General features: G+C 28.5%; 1 long non-coding RNA gene across 1 annotated transcript in view; it reads right to left on the reverse strand.

The window, feature by feature from the left end:
- The window catches only part of LOC136795116 (uncharacterized), a 161752-nt gene extending 150223 nt beyond the window's left edge, over positions 1-11529 (reverse strand). Inside the window, exon 1 of the long non-coding RNA XR_010842668.1 lies at positions 11456-11529. This is a non-coding gene — a long non-coding RNA (uncharacterized lncRNA). The remainder of the gene's footprint in view (positions 1-11455) is intronic.
- Positions 11530-20465: the final 8936 nt, after the last annotated feature.

Below are 20465 nucleotides of genomic sequence, written 5' to 3' on the forward strand. Positions count from 1 at the left end.
TAGAAGATTGGTGTTTTATAGTTTTTAATATTGTTATAGGTTTTTGTAGTACATGAATATGGGACGGTGTGTCCCGAAACGTTGTACAATGTTAATGAGTGAATAAATAATAACTTATTGAAAAGGATGGAAGTAATTATAAAACTCAAAAAATTATAAAAAATTGACTCACCAGACTTCCTAGAGAGATAATCCAGATTAAAAATTAAGTTATCGCTCCCTTGATGGTTGACATCGACAAAAATAAAAGTTTTAATAATTTCCAATTTTATTAGTTCCTTAAAACATTTATGATTTTTCGACATAAGATCGTGGGAACAGAAAACAAATTCTTACTGAAAATATCTGTATTCTTGCTTTATCTTTTGCCTTAAAAATTGTTAAAAACTTCGTTAATTTTATCTGTTACTAAAGCAGATTTAGATTTCATTGACTTTCAAAAGATAACTGAAAACATAGTTTTATAGCTTGGGTAAAAGGGTCATGTCAGGCTCCTACTTGGCATCCATGATCCATGTATCTGGCTGACTGTCAAAGTTTTGCAAAAAAAAAAAAAAAATTAGTTTTCCTAATTTTAAGAGAATATTTCTTTTAATTTCGTTTTACGTATTAGCACTTGTAGTATTATTAATAGATTAGTATTAGTATTAGACCAACGAACGAAATGGTTTCTCACTTTTTAAAATTTTCACTAGCATTCATTTAAACAGTTATACCAAAACTTTTTACTTCAAACTGCATACATTTTTTTTTACTAAAAATGGTGATAACTCAGCGTTAGCCAATCACTTTTCAAGAAATATTACGAAAAAGCTTAAGGTTAGTATTTTCTATAGTGAAACTTTGTTTATCGACTAATAAAAAAATACCCCCTGAAATTTTGAGATTTTATATTTCATAATATGTTGAATCTAAAGACCAAATATTATATTATTTGTTATTTACTGATTGTAATCGAATAACTAATTATTATGTAATAATTTTTATGGGTTTATTGTACGAGAAGTCGTTAATAATAATAGTAATAATATTTTTTCCCTTTTTAAAAATAAAAAGCAGATAAAGTTGTCATTGCTTTCATCCCAGACAAAAAACAAAATTATATCTTTTTGAAAAATATTTATTTGTTTTTCATTTCTTATTTTTACATGTATTTTTTGAATTATATTTATCTATTATTAATGATTTTTACACGTATAAATTATGTTTATTAGGAGAAAGACCAGTGAATACACAAGGGTATTGAACTTAATTACGATTCTGATCTCTAACAGAGGTTATTCGAGCTGGTGCTAAGAGGCAGAGCTAAGACAGGAAAGTCACCACGGTTTGAGGTTTCTCTTCTATTAACAGCTAGCAGCTTTATTGCCGGCATCCGATCCACCTTAGTCAGCGGGTCATATCTCCTCTTGGTCCGTTGAGCTGTCACATGACGGTACCCTAATAAAACTTTATAAATTCCCGAGTCAAAATAATTGAAAAAATAAGAAGAAGAATCTGATTAAAAAGAAGTTCAAAAATACTTCATTTATAATTCGCCCCAATTAAGAGAACCATAGTTGCTAAAGATGTGTTTTTTATAATTGATTGTCATAATATTTCAACCTTCTACATTTAAAGGTCCTGACAAAGTGATAGTATATAATGTATACCAATAATACACATAAACTTCATGCAAACTATAAATAGGAGAATTGAAAGAGAGATACTTTATTTAAAAATGAGCCGAGCAGACCAAAATACTGTGAGAATTCATAAATTCGTTTTCTTATTATTTAATGTTTTGTTTTGCGTGTGTGCTAACTGGAAGTATTGAAATTTAAAAAGTCAATAACTTTAAATAATACTTGTGTAATAGATTCAATATTTATGAAGGAACTCTGGAAAAAAAGATTACTCATAATTTTCTTTTCCAGAGTTCCTTCATAAATATTGAATCTATTACACAAGAATTATTTAAAGTTATTGACTTTTTTAATTTCAATACTTCCAGTTAGCACACACGCAAAACAAAATAATAAATAATAAGAAAACGAATTTATGAATGAAGTGGGGAAATAAATTTAAATAAAATAGCAATAATATTAACATAGTCGTAATAATATTAAAATACATAAATAAGTTTTAAATAAATAAATAAATTGATAATAACAAGTCTTAAAAACTTTTTTTTTAATATTTATCTATTGCTATTTACAACTGTACATTATAATACATTTAGTAAATCTGATCTAAGTTAAATTGGAGTGTAGAGAAACTACCCATTGGTAGCACTCTAATGACATTTTACATTAACTGGTCTCGTGGCCATCTTCTTTTCAGGCGCCTCGGAGGATTGTCAGGAATGGAAGAGGATGCAAGATTAGAAACTAGGGGGTTTGAGTGGTTAGAGAGTTTATAATGGAAGGAGTGATATCTGGTTCGGGCTAGATCGGTTACATAGGGAACAGTCTTAAAAACTAAAAACGAAACTTGAAAAATAACGGACTAAAATAAAACATTTTAGCTTACGCTAGGAGATTGAGCCAAGACGGGTATACCACAGTTTTAGTTTGTTTTTATATTAGCTAACCAATAATTTTCTGTCATTTCTTTAATTGTAAGACAAGGTAATTTTTATACGTCATATTACGTATATTTATATTCTAGTTTTTCATGTAGTTGGTAGGATGCCAAATTTTAAACATTTACAACTATTGTTTTTTATAAAACATATTTTTTTGTTTCTGAAGACTTTCAAACATATTTTTTTAAATATGAAATTTTTAAACTTGTTGTTATTACCCAAAATCACTAAAACGAGTCATCCATAAAGAGAGGTTATGTAAAAATGTAATTTGCCTCAACAACGCCGTAGGACCTTGGGTGATAATGATAGATATGCCAACAAAAGCATTCAATTTATTTAATTCAACGGATATGAATTCATCCTTCGGTATGAATTAGGACTTAATCTTATAAATTCACATTTACTCCATTCTATTAACAATAACCACTCCGTTCGTTTAATAAATGCATCAATAAATCAATAAAAAAAGTCAATTAATCAGTTATTTTTAGGCTTTATAGGTAATTATGACGAACAGCAAATTTGGCCTTTAAAACCAATAACCAACTACCAGTAGTGATCTATGTATCATTTAACCAATTTGGATCATATATGATGAAATAAATATATAAAAAATAATAGTATTAAATAATTAATAATGATAATTGAGGTAAAATAAAAAAATCACAAACAAGCACATTGCAGGTTGGGGGGTGCGGTCAAAATAGTATGACACAAATAAGTTGAAGTAACTTATTGAATCGAACCAACGTTTCGGCCAGAATTTCTAGCCTTCATCAGGGCTAAGAACAGAACAAGATAACAACCAATGAATACAGAAAATAAAAAATAAAATATAAACAGAATGACATAAAGTAAATAATTGCACAGAATGGAATTAATAAAATTAAAGTGATGAAAAAAGTAGAAAATAAAGTGTATACATAGGCTATTGAAAAAGTAGGTAAAATAACATAATTAAGGAAATAATATTAAAATTTGAAGTTATATATTGCAAAGAAATATAAATATTTTATATTTATAATCTTTACACTTTCTTGAGACTGGTTAATTTTTTTAAATAAATAATAAAATTTTTATCCATTTTTGTCTCAACACATTTTATTTTTCTTATAAGTCCAAGTAAAACTGGTTTTATGGTAGGTGTCCCTGAGGATGGCCGAATTGGCCGAAACGTCGGACAAAAATTGAATTATTTATTTAAACATAAATATTTTAGTTTTTTAATAATTTAAAAATTAAAATTAAGTAAAGAAAAAAAATTGAGAGAAAAAATATATGTAACAAATGAGACATGTAACTATAATATTAGATAAAGAAGCAACACATTCTTGTGTGCCAAAGAAGAGAAAAGAAAGACTCTTTTAGTGCACATGCGAATGAAAATGCATGATTCCCTCCACAACTTGACATATCAAACCTGTTGAGAAGAAATATTTTGAACTCAATCCACGCAATATTATTCACTTTGATTGATGTCTAAATTAAGCTCCCATCAGGATTTGTGACAGTTTTGTTGTATATTATACATGGCGAAGAATTCTGATATTTTATTTTGTACTTTCACTTCCCGTATTTTTAAAAAAAAGTTAAATTCAATTTATATTAATTAATACTTTATATAGTCGATTTAACACTTCTTTACACATTTCGTTTATTTATTTAGATAAAAAAAATACAAATATATGTATATTATACATAGATAAAAAATACATAATACATTAAAAAAATACATAATATATAACTAGTATATAACTTTACACATTTCTCGAGAGCGGTACAAACGATTTTGATTAAACTCGTCAGATCAGTGTACAATTAGTGGTCTTTAATATCCGTTCTGTCTTATCCTTATGTGAATACTCTAACACGCCTCAAGTGTCGAATTAAAGCAAAACAGTTCTTCTACAGCACATTAATATATAATATTTGAAATAATTAAAACCTCTTTCACTATTACTAATAATAAGCACTAAATAAATATTAAATTTGAAAGGATTTTATAAATGCCTAAAGGAGTTAAAATAGATGTTTTCATGTTTCTTTGGTATTATTATAATAGTGAAATTTTACTTAGATTTGGCTATGTATAAATTATGTGAATTACAATAAAATACCAGATATCCTCAATAATAAAGAAATTATTGTTTTGAACTGTACAAGAATTAATTTTATCTCTTAGCGGGGTTTTAAGGGAAAGTTTTTCGAAATTGTACAACTGTTTAATTCTACTATTCGTTATTCAAATTGTATGACTGTAATTTAGATATATTCTGTAGTTCATATTGTATGATTTTTTATATTGATTGATAAACACTGAGGGTTGTTAATCGATATATACATAAACATGTAGGTATATATTATAATAAAGAGTGGGTATAACACTATAACTCTGGTTGAAGTCTGGATGATTTGATGCAAATAACCTTTTTCATTTTTTTTTTTTTCGCGAAATGCGTTTTTCATTAATTAAACTTAATTTTTTACGACACATTTGTATGATTCCATCTTATATTAAAAATAAGATATTAAACGGTGATCGTTAAAAACGTTTTTATATAGTTGAGAGATAAGTGATAGTCTGTTCTTTAATAGTAAATATAAATAAAAACTTTATTGCTTATTTATTAAAATTAAAATTAACGTATATAAAACAATCAAAATATTAAAACAAACACTCAAGATGTCGACTATTTTACAAGACGGCTGTCTAAACTTATGTAGAGGAGTAAAGATTTCCTCTCGTTGCGAGCAACTGCCACAGCTTCGCCCACAATGTTTTGCAATACTTACATTTAGCCTGTAAGTGGTCAAATGTAAATATTGTTTCATTTCAGGAAACCAAATGCCAAGTGAAGCTTGTCCCTTAATTTGTAAAAAGTATAATCCTTAGAGACCCTTTTTATGGAGTCATCAGTCTTTACCGCATCACTGGTACTAAAAGCCAATGGAAGTTGAATGAGATGGACACGAGTGGAGAACCAGTTCATGGCCAGAACATATACATATTTAAATATGTCCCAGAGCCCACTTTTGGTTACATTTATTTGCTTCAAATGCTTCTTAACATATCCAACATTTTTTTTTTATATACTAAACTGGTTGATATACTCAAAAATTAAAATTGAAACCAGGTAAAATGCAACGAGAATAATCATGGTGACAGTTTCAGATCCCTATCTAAAGGTTTTCAGCTCGTAAAAAGAAAAAAATCTATTACCACCAGGTTCTTGTTTTAAAGAGTAACGAGTTTTATATTTGTTATAACCACTCCAATCGGATTAATTGTTATCCAATATTGGGCCCCAAATTTATCTATTTATTTCATATTTTTTCCGTAATACAAATTATCACATGAAATCTACCAATGCCACCATCCTTAAAAAGCATTAAAGATATATTAAAAATTTTATCAAATCGCATAAAATGTATTTATACATAACATGAGTGCATGAACATCCATTATGTACCGAAATTACTGAAGTTGGTACCGTTTTTGCCGGTACTTGCTGTTCTTTTGTCAGACGAATTGCAAGGTGTATCCTACAGCGACCATCAATCATCAAAGTAATCAGTCATTCCTCTCACACATCGCTCCGCCGATTGTTACCCTCCGATGATAATTTAGAACCTCGGATTAATCCGAAAAGGAAATTCATAGCTACCACCATTAATTTGTGGATAATCCTTTTATGACAGCTGAAAATATAATGGATCACCAATCACATACATCTTTTAACGGGAAGAAAAGGTTTTTGAGATCCTTCTTCAGAGCAAAACGTGAAGATATATTTTTTGTTTTCTTAATTTTTCGAATTTTATATTTAATTTAATATAATTATTTTAAATTATATCCAAAATACATGATCCTCAATCGAATAAAAATTCAAGATAGTAATTATATAAACTTTATGTTATTTAAAATTACAAATATATAAAAACTATAGTTGAAGTTAAAAAAAAAATCAATAACAAGGATATACTTGTGAATTAAGCAATAGAAAAGAAAGACCCTTTCAGTGCAAATTCTCTAGTTTAAGGAGAAAATGCATGACCCCCTCTATAACTTGATAAAAAAGAGAAGAAATACAAGGAATGTATTTTGTTTTCTTAAATTTTGAATTTTATATTTAATTTAATATAATAATATCAAAAATTCATAATCCAGGATCGAAAAAAAAATTCATATATAAAGTTTGAGTTACTTAAAATTGTAGGTACACTTTTAAAACCAACACCATATCCAGTTTTAAATGATTAGGTTTGTTTATTGAGAGATACTTAAAAACAACATTATTAACATCTGGAAGTCAATTACAATAGAACATAATAGGATAAATTACTTTCAAAATTATGGTTTTATTATTTATTTGAGTGAAAAAATCAAGAAAAACAAAGAAACAGTGGAGATGTGTAATTCAAGACTGCTATTGCAAGATAGATACATGGTTAGATGGTGCAAGAATAACTTTTACAACTGCTTAGGTTTATTTATAGTTAGGCGAATTCATTTATGTCGTAGCGTATTCAAAACTATGAAGTCATATTTTTCACTACTTTAAACGCTATCATGAATTGAGTCCGTCACAGTAGTGATGTAGTTAAATTATTCTTTTATTTGAACGAGAAATGTAATTTAAATTTTATTTTTAAAGCTACCATCGTATTAATCCGAATTAGATAAGTTAATGTCAGGTTGTAGAGCACAAGATTCGGCATTGCAAATAAATATTTTCAAAATATTTTATTGAACTCCACCGTGATAGGGTAGTTAGTAATATATATCGTTAATTTACAACAATCGTTAAAAATTACCATTAATTTTTAGTCATACACATATTACGAATATATATTTTGTCATTAATGTGTAATGGAGCTTTCCTAAAAGGAATAATTTGTGTCTTGAAGTAAAAAAAGGTTAAACTTTAAAGCAAATCAATTGAAAGAACCAAATAACTATTAGATTAATTTGTATTAATATATTCTTGTATGAGAGTGGTTTAGTTTACTTAAAAACAAATTTGATCCTTTTTCTCAACTTTATTCTTTTTAAAACCTTCCAACGTTTCGACCAGTTAGGTCATTTTCAAGAATACCTTTACTTTGTTGTCATTTTCTCTTTTAAAATTCTTTAAAATGCCGGCTAATTGACTTTGTCCCATCTATAATTTCTTCTATATAATTCTTTCCTAAATTTAAAACTTGTACTACCCACTTTTCTTTCTATCATTTACATTTGCAAACTCTTAGAGTAATATAAATATAGATAAAGTTGAGAAAAAGGATCAAATTTGTTTTTAAATCAAATAACTATTTTTAGAAAAACTGCTTATATTTGATTGACGGTCCGAACTGTTGGAAAGAAGAATATATTATGACTGTCATAATTAAAAAAAAGTATGAATGTGTTTCGCTAGCCCAGAGGGAAAAAAAAAAACTGAAAATATAATAAATAGAGCCTTCAAAAAGAAAATTATTTATTAATTTAAAAAATATATATCCAATTATTTAAATATTCCAACATAATTTATTTATTTATTATTCAATTTAAGTTAAATAACAAAGTAGTAAACGTTTCATCGACCCATAAATAATTAGTACTGAAAAAAAAAATTTAAGTTCAACTGATGTTGCAGGAGGATGTTGCTGTATTATTCCTCTTTTAAATTAGTTTTTTTGACTGTTGATGTGAGATGTACTATATAGGTCTGTGTTTATGTGATATCAAGCTCTTCAGTTATAATAGTTTTGAAGTTGGTAAAACTTTGGCTGCTCAATTATTTACTGTTTTATAAGACATATATATAAACCCATTTTTTTTTTGTTATTAGGAACACTGCTTTTCTTGAAAGACTTGAGTTGAAGATGACAAAATTGACATTGCTCGAACTGATTATCAACTCATCGTCCAAGCCTAAAATTACTAAATGTTGAATATCAACTTAACTCAACTCATATCAAAACGTACATTGTTGTATCGCAATACCGATCTACAAAATTGCTTTACGGACTAGACTATCCTTTAAAGTTTTTACTGCTTTAATTGTAAATTATATTGTGCCAAGACATTTAAATATAATTTCCAAAGAAAATATTTATATATGTTGTTTTCCGTTTCGATACGATGTAAGAAACTTTACTTGAAACGAACAGAAATTGTAAGCAATGTCTATTATTAGATTTACTATTATGCTTATCACTAAATTTTATACGTGTTTTAATAAAAAATCATATGCTTCGAAAATTTATTGTTGTATTGTAAAAATCAGTGTTTTACTTTACCCACTCCGAATTCCCGAAAACTTGGACTTATTAATAATATATTATTATTAATATATATATTATTAAATATTATTTTTAGAATTTAGCACCTTATTTTATTTTGATATATTTTTTTATTCATTATTTTTTCCTGTTTTTATTCCTTTTCGTGAGGAGAACTTTGTAGAAAGCTTAATTAATCATTAGTTATTCATTTTTAAATACCTAAATTAACAATTCATCCTTATTGTGATAAGTAAGCAAAAAATATTAGAAAAAAGTTTTATGTTTCCAGCGTACATTGACTAAAATACTTGACATTTATTATTTTACATTCTTATTTATCACTTTCAATAACCTATATATTATCAGTTAATTTTTTTTCCCATTACATTATATCACTTCTATACAGATATTTGAATGCATGATAACTACTTTATTTATTTATTTTGTTGTGACATGTGCTTATAAATATTTGATGTAAATAAATAGGAAACATAATATTCATGACTAGATAGCATATTTAATGTAATATATGGTTAAATTAGAAATTTAACTAGGTTATTAAACTGGCTTTAATGCATATCACTAAAAATATATCAAATGTTTATCGCTCTAAATATTCCTAAAATAATTTAATTTTACTTTAATAAATTAGTTTTATTATATGTACATATTTTAACTGACCAAAATGAATTATCATATTCATAAAGAACTTATAATTGAGGTAAAAAAAATAATTATTAACATTAACAAATTTAATTGAAGCTAATTACGATCAAAGAGTAACATAACAACGCGATTTATTTGGATATAATGTTTTTAACGTATTTTACTCATAAAATATTATCTTTTAAAGAAAATATGTGTTTATTGAATGAAAAAAACTAAATAGGGACAGTTTGAAAGGTTTTTTAACTACTCAATAGATTAACTATTCTAGAGTTTGTTAAATGTATCTAGCAATTTTAGCACCGTTCGCATTTTCTTTTTGTAATAAAAGTTTCTAATTAAAAAATAATACTTAATGCCTATCTGAAGAGGAATAAGTACTACTAATAAATAGAAACAAAATACATAGGTCTAAAAATAAAATACAAAAACATAACAATGATAAAACCTAAGAATTGAATGTAATGTTAGTATCAACATATCACTGCAATTAGTCAGTTTGTCATATTTTTTCAAGATAATAAATCAGTTTATATTTATTTATTTTAGTACTCTACTAGTTCCATCACTATCAATTTTTTTTTAAAAATATAAACATTTAGCTAATAAATGAGTGTATTTCATACAATACAAAATTTGCAAACAACGTTCACTAGTGTAAAAATAGTTTACGTTACGTGTAAAAATAGTTAAGTCATATCATATTTGAAATTCTAAAAAAAAAAAAAAATAAACTGAAACATAAGATTAAATATTGTTGAGTAAAACATTAAATATTTTGATGTAGAGATTCCCAAAAATTTAAAAATAATACAATGGATAAGATAAAAATATATGTTATCTTGTGATAAACCCAATATGAATATCTAGAGTTTCTCTGCTGTATTTTTATGATAACAAAGTAATATACCATGATATGGTATGCTATTCATGTTATGATATGGTAGTATACTATTATAAAAATATTTTTTACACTATTGGAGATATATGAGGAAAATGATCGAGTGTTCCGTTGAATTAAGTGAGTACATCGCTGATATGCACTTTTTCCTTATGGAAAACAATTATCCATATTTTCGCTTAATTAACTTTGAAAGTTCATTTAAAAAAATTAATATAATGAAAATTGGATACAAAAATAAAATGAAAATAGCAAAATTATGAGGCTATATTTTAAGAACAACAGGCGTATTTTAATTAAACCTGAAAATTAAAAACAAATAAAAATTACAGGTTGAGAAAATAATTGAAAAATATTTCTATATGTCAGGAGCCTAAAGTTTTGCAACAAGAAATGAAAAGACAAATATTTCTGACATTAAATTTCATCCAATATCTAATAGTAATTCTGATGTGAATTCGAATACTAAATATAATAATATAATATAAAAATAAAGTTTACCCATGTTGTTTGTATGGTATACCCAGGAAAATAAATGCAATCTTAAGTCTCATTATTTTATTTTATAGTCGTACTGAATCATTAATAATATTATGGATGTTATACTGTGATTACTGAACAAAATAACAAAAACAAATATTACGTATTTTATGTGGTTAATATAAAATTTATAAAGAAGAAGTGTCCCAATTTTAATAGCAGTGCATATGCAATATTTTATAAACATGCAATATTTTTTTATTTCTTAAAATAAAAAAAAATTATTTACTTCAAATAGGAAAGTAATACTGCTGCAACAATAGACAAGCAATATTATAAAAACAAAATTATTATAAAAAGTTAAATTTAATTTTTTTTTTATTACTTCCATGTTTCATTGTGACACTAACCTGCTATGGATCACATCACCTAAGACTTAAGTATATAAACATTGAGTGTTACTAAGATTTTGAAATGTCAATTATAAATAGTAATAAAATTTCCATTCCCTTCATGTACAGACGTAATTAAAGACATATCCTCGAAATTTACATTAAATGTTAAGGACTCACTAAGAGCTGGTGATGTGACCCATAGAAGACGTAGCCTAGGGCCTAAGGGCGGATCTCACCTGGTCGAGATGAGGACGCAGACAGATTGAAGTGAAGAGGCACACTGGACCAACCCCCACGATCCGCGCGCATGCCCTTCGCCCCCCGGCAGAGAAATTAGTAAGCCCATTATTTTGGGGGTGAGTCACCCCCTGGATTTTTTTTTCCCGGCTAATTTTCTACCCGCGGATTTACTGCGTTGTGGGATTAACGAAACTTGAGTAAATCTGTCGGAGAACCGATCGGAAACCTTTTTTAGCAGGGTGAGTTACCCTCAGGAAATGGGAATTATTGCCAACTTCCTTTCTCAGTCCTCCCCTCTCCAGCCTCGATTCCGATGTAAATGAATTCCCGAATAAGTTTTACCGAACCGTTAAGTCTTTGAATTGTTTTAAAGTATCGAGTAAGGTTGAAATTAGCAATTGCCTACTTATTCAAACTGTAGAATGGTTTTGAAAGTTGAGTGATCTTCTGCAATAAGGAATTGAATATGCTCCAATCTAATTTTTTTTTATTTAAAAAATTCCAGATTCAGTTTTTTAAACTGAATGTGATAGCATTAAGAAATCACACTGGAAGGGAACCCGCAATCCTCTTCTGTGAAAAGAGGAGGAAGCTAACAAGATTAGAGTTACTATTCCAGGAAAAAAAATAAGCTGAACTAAATAAAGGTTTAGAACTTCTCAATTTTCAATTTTAAATTACTGCTGAAAACTTATTTTACTGCAAATATGCCATAAATTGAGGTACCTCCTTATAACTACAGATCTCTGGATTAAATTCTTCTATATTTAAAGTACTCAATTTATTCAGACATATCAAAGTGTATATCGCTAGCTGTTATGTGTTATACGTTTTGTTTATTCCAAAAAAATTCTTCCTATTAGAATAAAACAGCATATATAATTGACAGATATAATTGACAGTCGATTCCCATAATATTCAAACCATTTTATAGAAGAATAAACAGGAAAATACAGATAAAACAATGAAAGACAAGTGAAAAAAAAATTCTCAAGTATTATAAAAACCGAATAAATTAAGAACATTTTAATTCAGAAGTTCGCTTTAAATTTTATTTTAAATGGTATTTATTAAATTCCTGATTTGATCAGTGACACTGTCGAATATGTCCACAGGTCACATATATTATTGGTACACTTTTTCCCTACCCGAATTAACTAAGGGCCATTTGTGTACCAATATCAAAGTGATATAAAAGACACATTGCAAAACAATTAGCTATAAAAATGGTTTCAATTCCTATCATGAGGTTGATCCAAAGGTTTGGATACTTTACTGCAATACCATACAATATAGAAGTACTTCCAACCGTAAGCTAATTGGAAACACTTATAATGTATTATGATGCATAACAGAAACTCATTGCTAACCGATTGAATCTTATTAAAATGGGATAGTAGAACTTTGAAAATTCAATTAAGTAAAAAGTGTTCAAAACCAATTTTCTAATGCAAAATTCTCAGATCAACACTGAAAAAAATGTAATAGAGTTTTTAAAAAAAAACAAATTTACTATTTTTTTTTTATTTATTCGTAATAGTTCTGTAAAACTAGTTAATATAATTGAAAAAACTTAATATTTTGATATTATATGGTCGCTTAAGCTGTAGTACCCCGTAAATCTAATAAAACAAAAATAAAATTTTAATAATTTAGAAAATTATAAAAATCAACACATCTTTCTAGAGATATCTTATTTTTATTTTAAATGATATTAAAAAAGAAATTTTACTTTTTCTTTTAAACTTCCAATTCATTAAAAAGTACTGATCTACATTATTGTAATAAGGCCAATCTGGACATACAGGGTTGAGCTTTGGGGGTCCACTAAACCTTCGAATTCCTATCGTATCCAATCCTTACAATTTAAAATCCTTCCTGAAATCCCCAATGCGCACTTTGCCGCAAATAAATTCATACATAAAAAGCGTAATGTTCCATACGTAACTAATCTAGTCCTAACCAGATATCATTCCTTCCATTATAAATTCCCTAACCATTCAAACCCACTAGTTTCTAACCTTGCTTCCTCTTCCATTTCTGACAATCCCCCGATTCACCTGAAAAGAAGATTGCCACGAGACCTGCTAATGTAAAAATTTAATTAAAGTGCTACCAATGGGTAGTTTCTATACACGCCTGTACCACTCCATAATAACATACATCAAATTTACTAGATAAATAATTATGTATAGTTGTAAATTCTAATAAAGATAAAAAATAAAATAAAAATCTTTTTGTTATTACTGCTAAATCTACGATATGCTTAAACGTTAACGTTTTACTCCCTCAAAAGTACACCATAAGAATCTAAATTTATATTAAACAAATTTCAATATTTATGATTAAAATACCATCTATATTTATTAATTAAATTATGTATATATTTTTTAAGTGAAAGTAAATAAAGTCCAATTTTTATGTTAATTATAAAATATCAACGCATTCGTGGCAGATGGCATAAAGCTTTTAGCCACTGATATTCAACTGTACTAACTGGTTAAAAACAGTCATAATCACCCTCATGATAATTTCTCATGTTCCATGAAAATGAAACGCTGACGTTTCTACATTTATCCTGCAACTTTAAAAGAATCATTAACTTAACGAAGGCAATGCCAAACTAAAAAAACCTCATTTAAACAATTTCATTTCGACTTTGCGTTACAGCATTTACAAACATTGATCGATAGAAAATTTAATTTTTTTCTTTGAACAAATACCACAGAGATCCCGCAAACTAATAAGTTTGATAGTGGAAGTCGCAATGGGATTTGCATTAATGATATCGAGATAACCTGGATACCGATCTATCGCACTGATACCGAAGTATAATAATCTTATTGTTAGCTTATCTCAGTGATAGAAGATGGCTTTGATAGACTTAACTTGTTTCGTATTCAGCCAGCGTATTATAATGGTCCAATTTATAGTGGCTTTGTAATTGAGTACTTTTTAAAAGGATCGGTTTTTATTCCAAACCATATCGCCCTTTAGTCAATGAATTAGGACACTTCATTAAGACAGAATTGATTACTTTGAAATATAATGTTGCGATGAAAGTTATATTTGCATAATCGTAACATTGCTTATAAGGCGAATAAATTGCATTAGGTCAGTTAAAATTTTCAATCACCTGGAGCCTAAAGTAAATATGTTGGTACAAGAAATACTCTGTGTAGGTTTCCATTCAAACCCTCTTCTTAATCTCCTAACGCCAATGAAATGGAACCATTGATTGGTTTTTAACGACTACATGAATCTTATATCAAAATAGTATGCATAAACAAGTGTTTTTTTTATTTGTTGAAAGTCCCTAAAGTACCCTAATATGCTTATACCTCTTGGGCAACATAACACCGTTTTATAAACTGTTCGCTCTGAATTACTAGAGGCAGATTTTTTATTATTATAAAGATACATTATTTAATCAAAAGAACTTATCTAAAAGCTCTAATCCAAAGGCAAATTTAAGAAAACTTACTTTGAACTGACCCCACCTTTCCAACCAGTTATTTCAAAACGGGAAGTCAGCTTAGGCAGTAGAACTAATCCTAGTTTTGAAAGCGTACCTTTATCAAAACATAGAAATTATTAATTCTTCAAATCGCTAAAAAAATACGCTATAGGAGAAATATCATACAGAATCCAGACAAACCACCAACATGTTTTAAGGACAATTTCAGACTCCAAAGGCAGCACCCCTACTTCTAGTGCAAGGGGGATACAACGAAATATCCATTGAGTGGGACCCTTATGTAAGTCGGTACTAAGCCTCAATATATTTCTTTTGTGAAAATTTAAACATTTACGGGTTTCTAAATGTTTTCCTTCAATATTAGGCAAATCATTAACAACAATAATTTTTTGAAAGAAAAAAAAACAAACTAATCTTATATTATTTATACATTTACACTTACGAATTAGTTTTTTAATAAAAACATAATTAAAAAATCAAAATATGTACATACATTAGTATTTTACAACTCATTAGTCATTTATTATTTCTTTTTTTTAATTTACAGTTTCCGAAAAAAATCGCATTGATTAAAAACAATATCTCTTTATTTCCGTACAACGATGTGTACTTTCAGTGGGTTTGTTCAAGCTTTGTGCTGTGGTTGATATATGGAATTCCAGAATCTACTTCTACAATACACTGATAATAGAACGCAGAAAAAACAAAATCTACAAATTCTTAAGAGTAGCGCACCTAATTAATTAGGAGGGCAAGGTGGAATTTTCCTCCCTCCCCAAAGATATCAATAAAGTTATCATTAAAATAAATGAATAAAAAAAAACTCTTCTATGGTGCTTGTTTAGTTGGGACCGAGATGGTTACGCCACCATGGCATATCACTGTCATATATTATATAGTTATCCGATGACCGTCTGTTGTAGGAGCATAAAGTTATAGCTATTTTCCGTCAGACTTTAACTGAAATATGATGTTTCCATCTGATCCCATATAAATATAATAAAATATTCGAGGCATCCTCATTTTTGATCATCATTGCTGATAACAGTCTAAAAAAAATTGTACTCTTCTAAAACATTAAAAAAAAAAAAAAAAGTTTGGTGTCAAATCTTTCAGTTGCCACTTTTACTATAAATATTCAGGTTTGTAAAGTATTTAGGGCAACACAAACTTTTAAACTAGGAGCTTTCACATTATTAAATCATGTGTAATGTGAAACATTTGGAAATAAAGCATGTAATCTTATAGAGCTTAGAGCGACCTGTTTAAAGCCCTTCAGAGGTTGATTTTGTCATAAAAAAGGTTGTATGAGATACTGAGGAGGCGAAGGTATAGTCCCTTTGTCTCTTACTTGAGACCTTGATGGCCCAACGTGTTTGTGTTTACTTTCAATGCCACTTGGTTCGGAACCGTGTAGTATCGATCACCATCAGTGCCAGTTAACATGTATATCATGGTTATGATCATAGCAGGATGGTGAACTCTAGTTGGAAGTACTGATAAGATCACAAACAGTAGCAGTGCTTCACTGTAAATGAAATATGATATATCATCGTTCTTAATTGTATATATCATGGTTTTGTAAAATGAATGACAAAATTTCAATGAAAAATTGAACTAAATATGACCAAAAAAAACAACAACACAATAAGAAATTAAAGCTATAAAGAGTACTATTAAAACAGAAAATTAGCAACAATGAAAAATTTTAATGCAAGAAAAACTTATTAACTATATAGTATATATGTATATAGTTGACCGTAAAAATTGATACATAAGAAGCTGTTCAACCGATTCCTTTGAACAGCCCTGATGAAGCCCTGCAAAGTGGGGCGAAATGTCAGAAAATAAATAGTTGTAAACTATTTTTGTTTCTCTTTTGACCGCAACCCTGACCATCTTCTAATATATTAACTATATATTTTTTAAATACAGGCCTCAGAAGATGGACGGGCCGAAACGTAGGTCAGGTTTATGCACTGATGTAATAGTGATTATAAATAAAAAAAATAATTAAGAAGGGGCATTAGTGCAAGCAAAGCGAAAAAAAAAAACAAAAAAAAAACAGAAGATATCTAAAATTGTGCTGCCCATTCTGGGACCTGCACAGACAACAGAATGACAACTTAGACACTTGTCCTAAGTGCAACCCTCCTCATATAAACACTTCTAGCTACCTACATTAATTATCTGTAACAATATTTACACAAATCAATGAATGATCAATATAAACCAAACTAATTGCCCTACACAATTATATCAAAATCATTTATGTAACTATGAATGATACACTCGACAATGTCCGGTCATGCCAATATCTATGATGGTGTTCATTGCTGTATGTGTAGCCTTTAAATAAATTAGGCAAGTCAGTTAGTTGGTTTACTGATACAAAATCGGTATACAATATTTCACTGATATATATAATTCCTATCGATACCACTGCTAACTGTGTTTTTTGTAGCTCAAAAGAGAAAATCTTGGGATTCCGCCGTCGGATAAATTATATCACAGGCTTGACAAAGTTACGTGAAGATAGAGAATGCCGGAAACATGGCAGGGTTACAGTATTTACCCTGGAAAGTTTACCAATGCGATTACGGAATGGATCCTCTAGAGATTATACAGGACTATATGAAGCATCGGTAAAGGAAGGAGTGATCCTGAAGGATGATCCCGTTTAAGATGTGGATGCTAATGATGGCGCCCAACTGCGGCTTTGTGGCAGTAACTGGTCTGATGGTCTAACTGGGTCGATAGCCGCCGGGTCAGGGCTCAGTTCGTCTCGAGGATTATCATCCATTAGTATTACAATATTGTCAATATTATATATCGATAGTTTGAAGAAAAAAACTTCTCTGTTCATCTTTAATCATCACGAAATGGGCCTAAGATCAAGAGAAGTAGTTACGGCCAACTCTATGGCGCATAAATCGATGTCAGTCTTTTACTTCGAAGTAAATAATAACAATAATTTTAATTTATAAAAGAGCAGTAAAACATTCATTCACTAACTTATTGATCACCGTAACGGCAATGAATTTAAAACTGCGATTACTAAGACTCGATAATAAGACATAATTAAAAAAAGAATTAGAGTTTTTACAAAAATATAAAACGTAAAAAAAAGTAATTTTTCGAATAATTCGAAAACAATACATCCTTAGGAAGATTATAGCCACTCATTAATCGAATTATCATTAGAGTCTCTGCATAATAAAAAAAGAATAATATAACAGAAATTGTCTGTAATCTATACCTCACAGATTTCAATTCCATCAACACAACAATCCCTCACTGGTGTGCTGACTCAATTTGGAAAGTCCACTTCTTCTTACTTGGGCAGCAGTGGCCTGCTTAAAGCCACGGGCAATTTGATGATTTGTTCCAAAAAAACTTATAAATAGATAAATAAAATTTGATTGACAGTTCTTTCTTTCTGTGGCCTTCAAAAGGTATTCATGAAAGATTACACGAATAATGCCGGCAACAGCAAGTAATATTATAGTGATATGCTCGTCCTGGAAGAGGAGAACCTATTTCTACAGCAAATTACTATAGTTGAACTGAAAATTCGCGAATGAGAAATCATTTCTTGACTTTGAGGTAAATAAAATTTTAAAAATAGTTAAAGATGGTACTAAATGAAAAAAAAAAAGAAATTTTAAAATAATTCCATTATATTATTTTTTATCTTATTCCTAAGACCTACTCAATATACTCATCTAATAAATAGTTCTTAAACTGGATTTGTGTGAGAGCGCAGTCCAGTTTGCAGATCGGCAGGGAGCCTCAATGGATGGCATGGTCGCAAGACTTTTGAACTCAACAAAGTTCCCTTTTACTAGGAAATTGGTATTAATTACGCTCCCGTTTGATGAAAATCAGACACCGATACACAGAATGTGATTTTGTGTTTGAGGTGGTTGAATGTACGTCACTGAACAAAAAACACCAAATAAGTAAAAACCGTGCCAACATCTCGACCAGAATTGAAATCCTGAAGGTCTTCCATTAGTTCCTTCTTATTGGAAAGAATTATTCCAGAAAAACTGACCCTACTTAAAATGACCATCCTGAAGTTTCTAGAAAACTCCTTGATAAAAAACCTGGAATGACCAAAAGATTGGAAAATCATTTTATAAACACAGAGTTGATTTTTCCATAGAGATATTTGGATCAAATATCTGTAACTTCAGAAGATCAGAGTATGTTGATCTAACGAAACATTTGTGCACTTTGTCCAAGTCATAAGTATAACTAAGTCAGGAGAGATTGCCGTTTGTGCAAACCATAGGTGTATTAATTATGTCCAGACTGTGCATAATGTTTAAATTTAAGTTTTCTTTCATTAATTCAAATGACTATATTCTTTTATAACTGTAATATATTCTTCGCTAAATTAAAAAGAAAGCAAGCTGAAATCACATTAGGCAGCTATAAACTACACAAAATACGTATATGGTGAATCGTTGAATGTTTTTTCTTTAAAGAAAAGACATCACTGTTTTATTATTAATCTCTGTCTTTGTTGTCAATTCTGAAACTGTGACAGCAGATAATTTTGCATCAGGAATTAGAGATACATGGCTTCAGAAAATCTTTTTTCACTTGTGATGCAGTCTTATAATATTTTTGTTTATTTTCTGATACTTTTTAATAACCATATACGGCTAACAGAAACCAAACATATTCATGTTAGTTAGAATAAGTTGTGATAGTAAAGGTTTTTAAGTTTCAAGAAAAATTTTTATCATGTAATTTTAATCATTTAAACGTTTATATATATATATATATCCTGCGTATAAAAATAGCAAGCATTAATTAACTTCGACCCAATTAAAATTATTATTAATATTAATTGGCTGTTAGCTTACTCTCAATGGTGTATTAATTTTAGAGATATATCAATATTTATCCAGATAATTTGGCCTTCTATTAATAATTCATTATGAAATGCATAACACAAGAGGGAAAATTATATGTTCTGGTTTTAAAGCTGTCACATATAATTAAGTACGCATAAGGTAACAAAAGTGTTGTTTCTGTTAATTAACCTTCTATAACCCTAAACAGCTGCCATACATTTGTGAAAATTTCATCCCTTATAGTTGTCAATTAAATTTTATATATCCCAACATGACAAAGAAACTGTAATTATTTTAAGAGTTTTCATTTCAAAAATTTATATATTCTAATTTATAATGAATAAGTAGTCATTGATTTAATAAGGACTATTTTGAAATCCAAGAATTTTTTTTTAGTCCTATTCCATCTATGTATATGAAATTACATTAAAAAAATAGAAAAGAAACGTTTTTCCCTATAAAGTGTACAGATGTAGTTCTTGCTACATTAATCCAAGCATATCATTGTATTCAAGAATTTATTGACTTTATTTTAATTATTTACCTCAGTTGTTGATATAATAAATGAAATTATATTTTATATATAGTTTGCTTATAAAAG

This window comes from Halyomorpha halys, unplaced genomic scaffold (assembly GCF_000696795.3).
Source record: "Halyomorpha halys isolate HHAL.00 unplaced genomic scaffold, Hhal_1.1 Scaffold1468.1, whole genome shotgun sequence".
In the NCBI taxonomy this organism is placed as follows: Eukaryota; Metazoa; Arthropoda; class Insecta; order Hemiptera; family Pentatomidae; genus Halyomorpha; species Halyomorpha halys.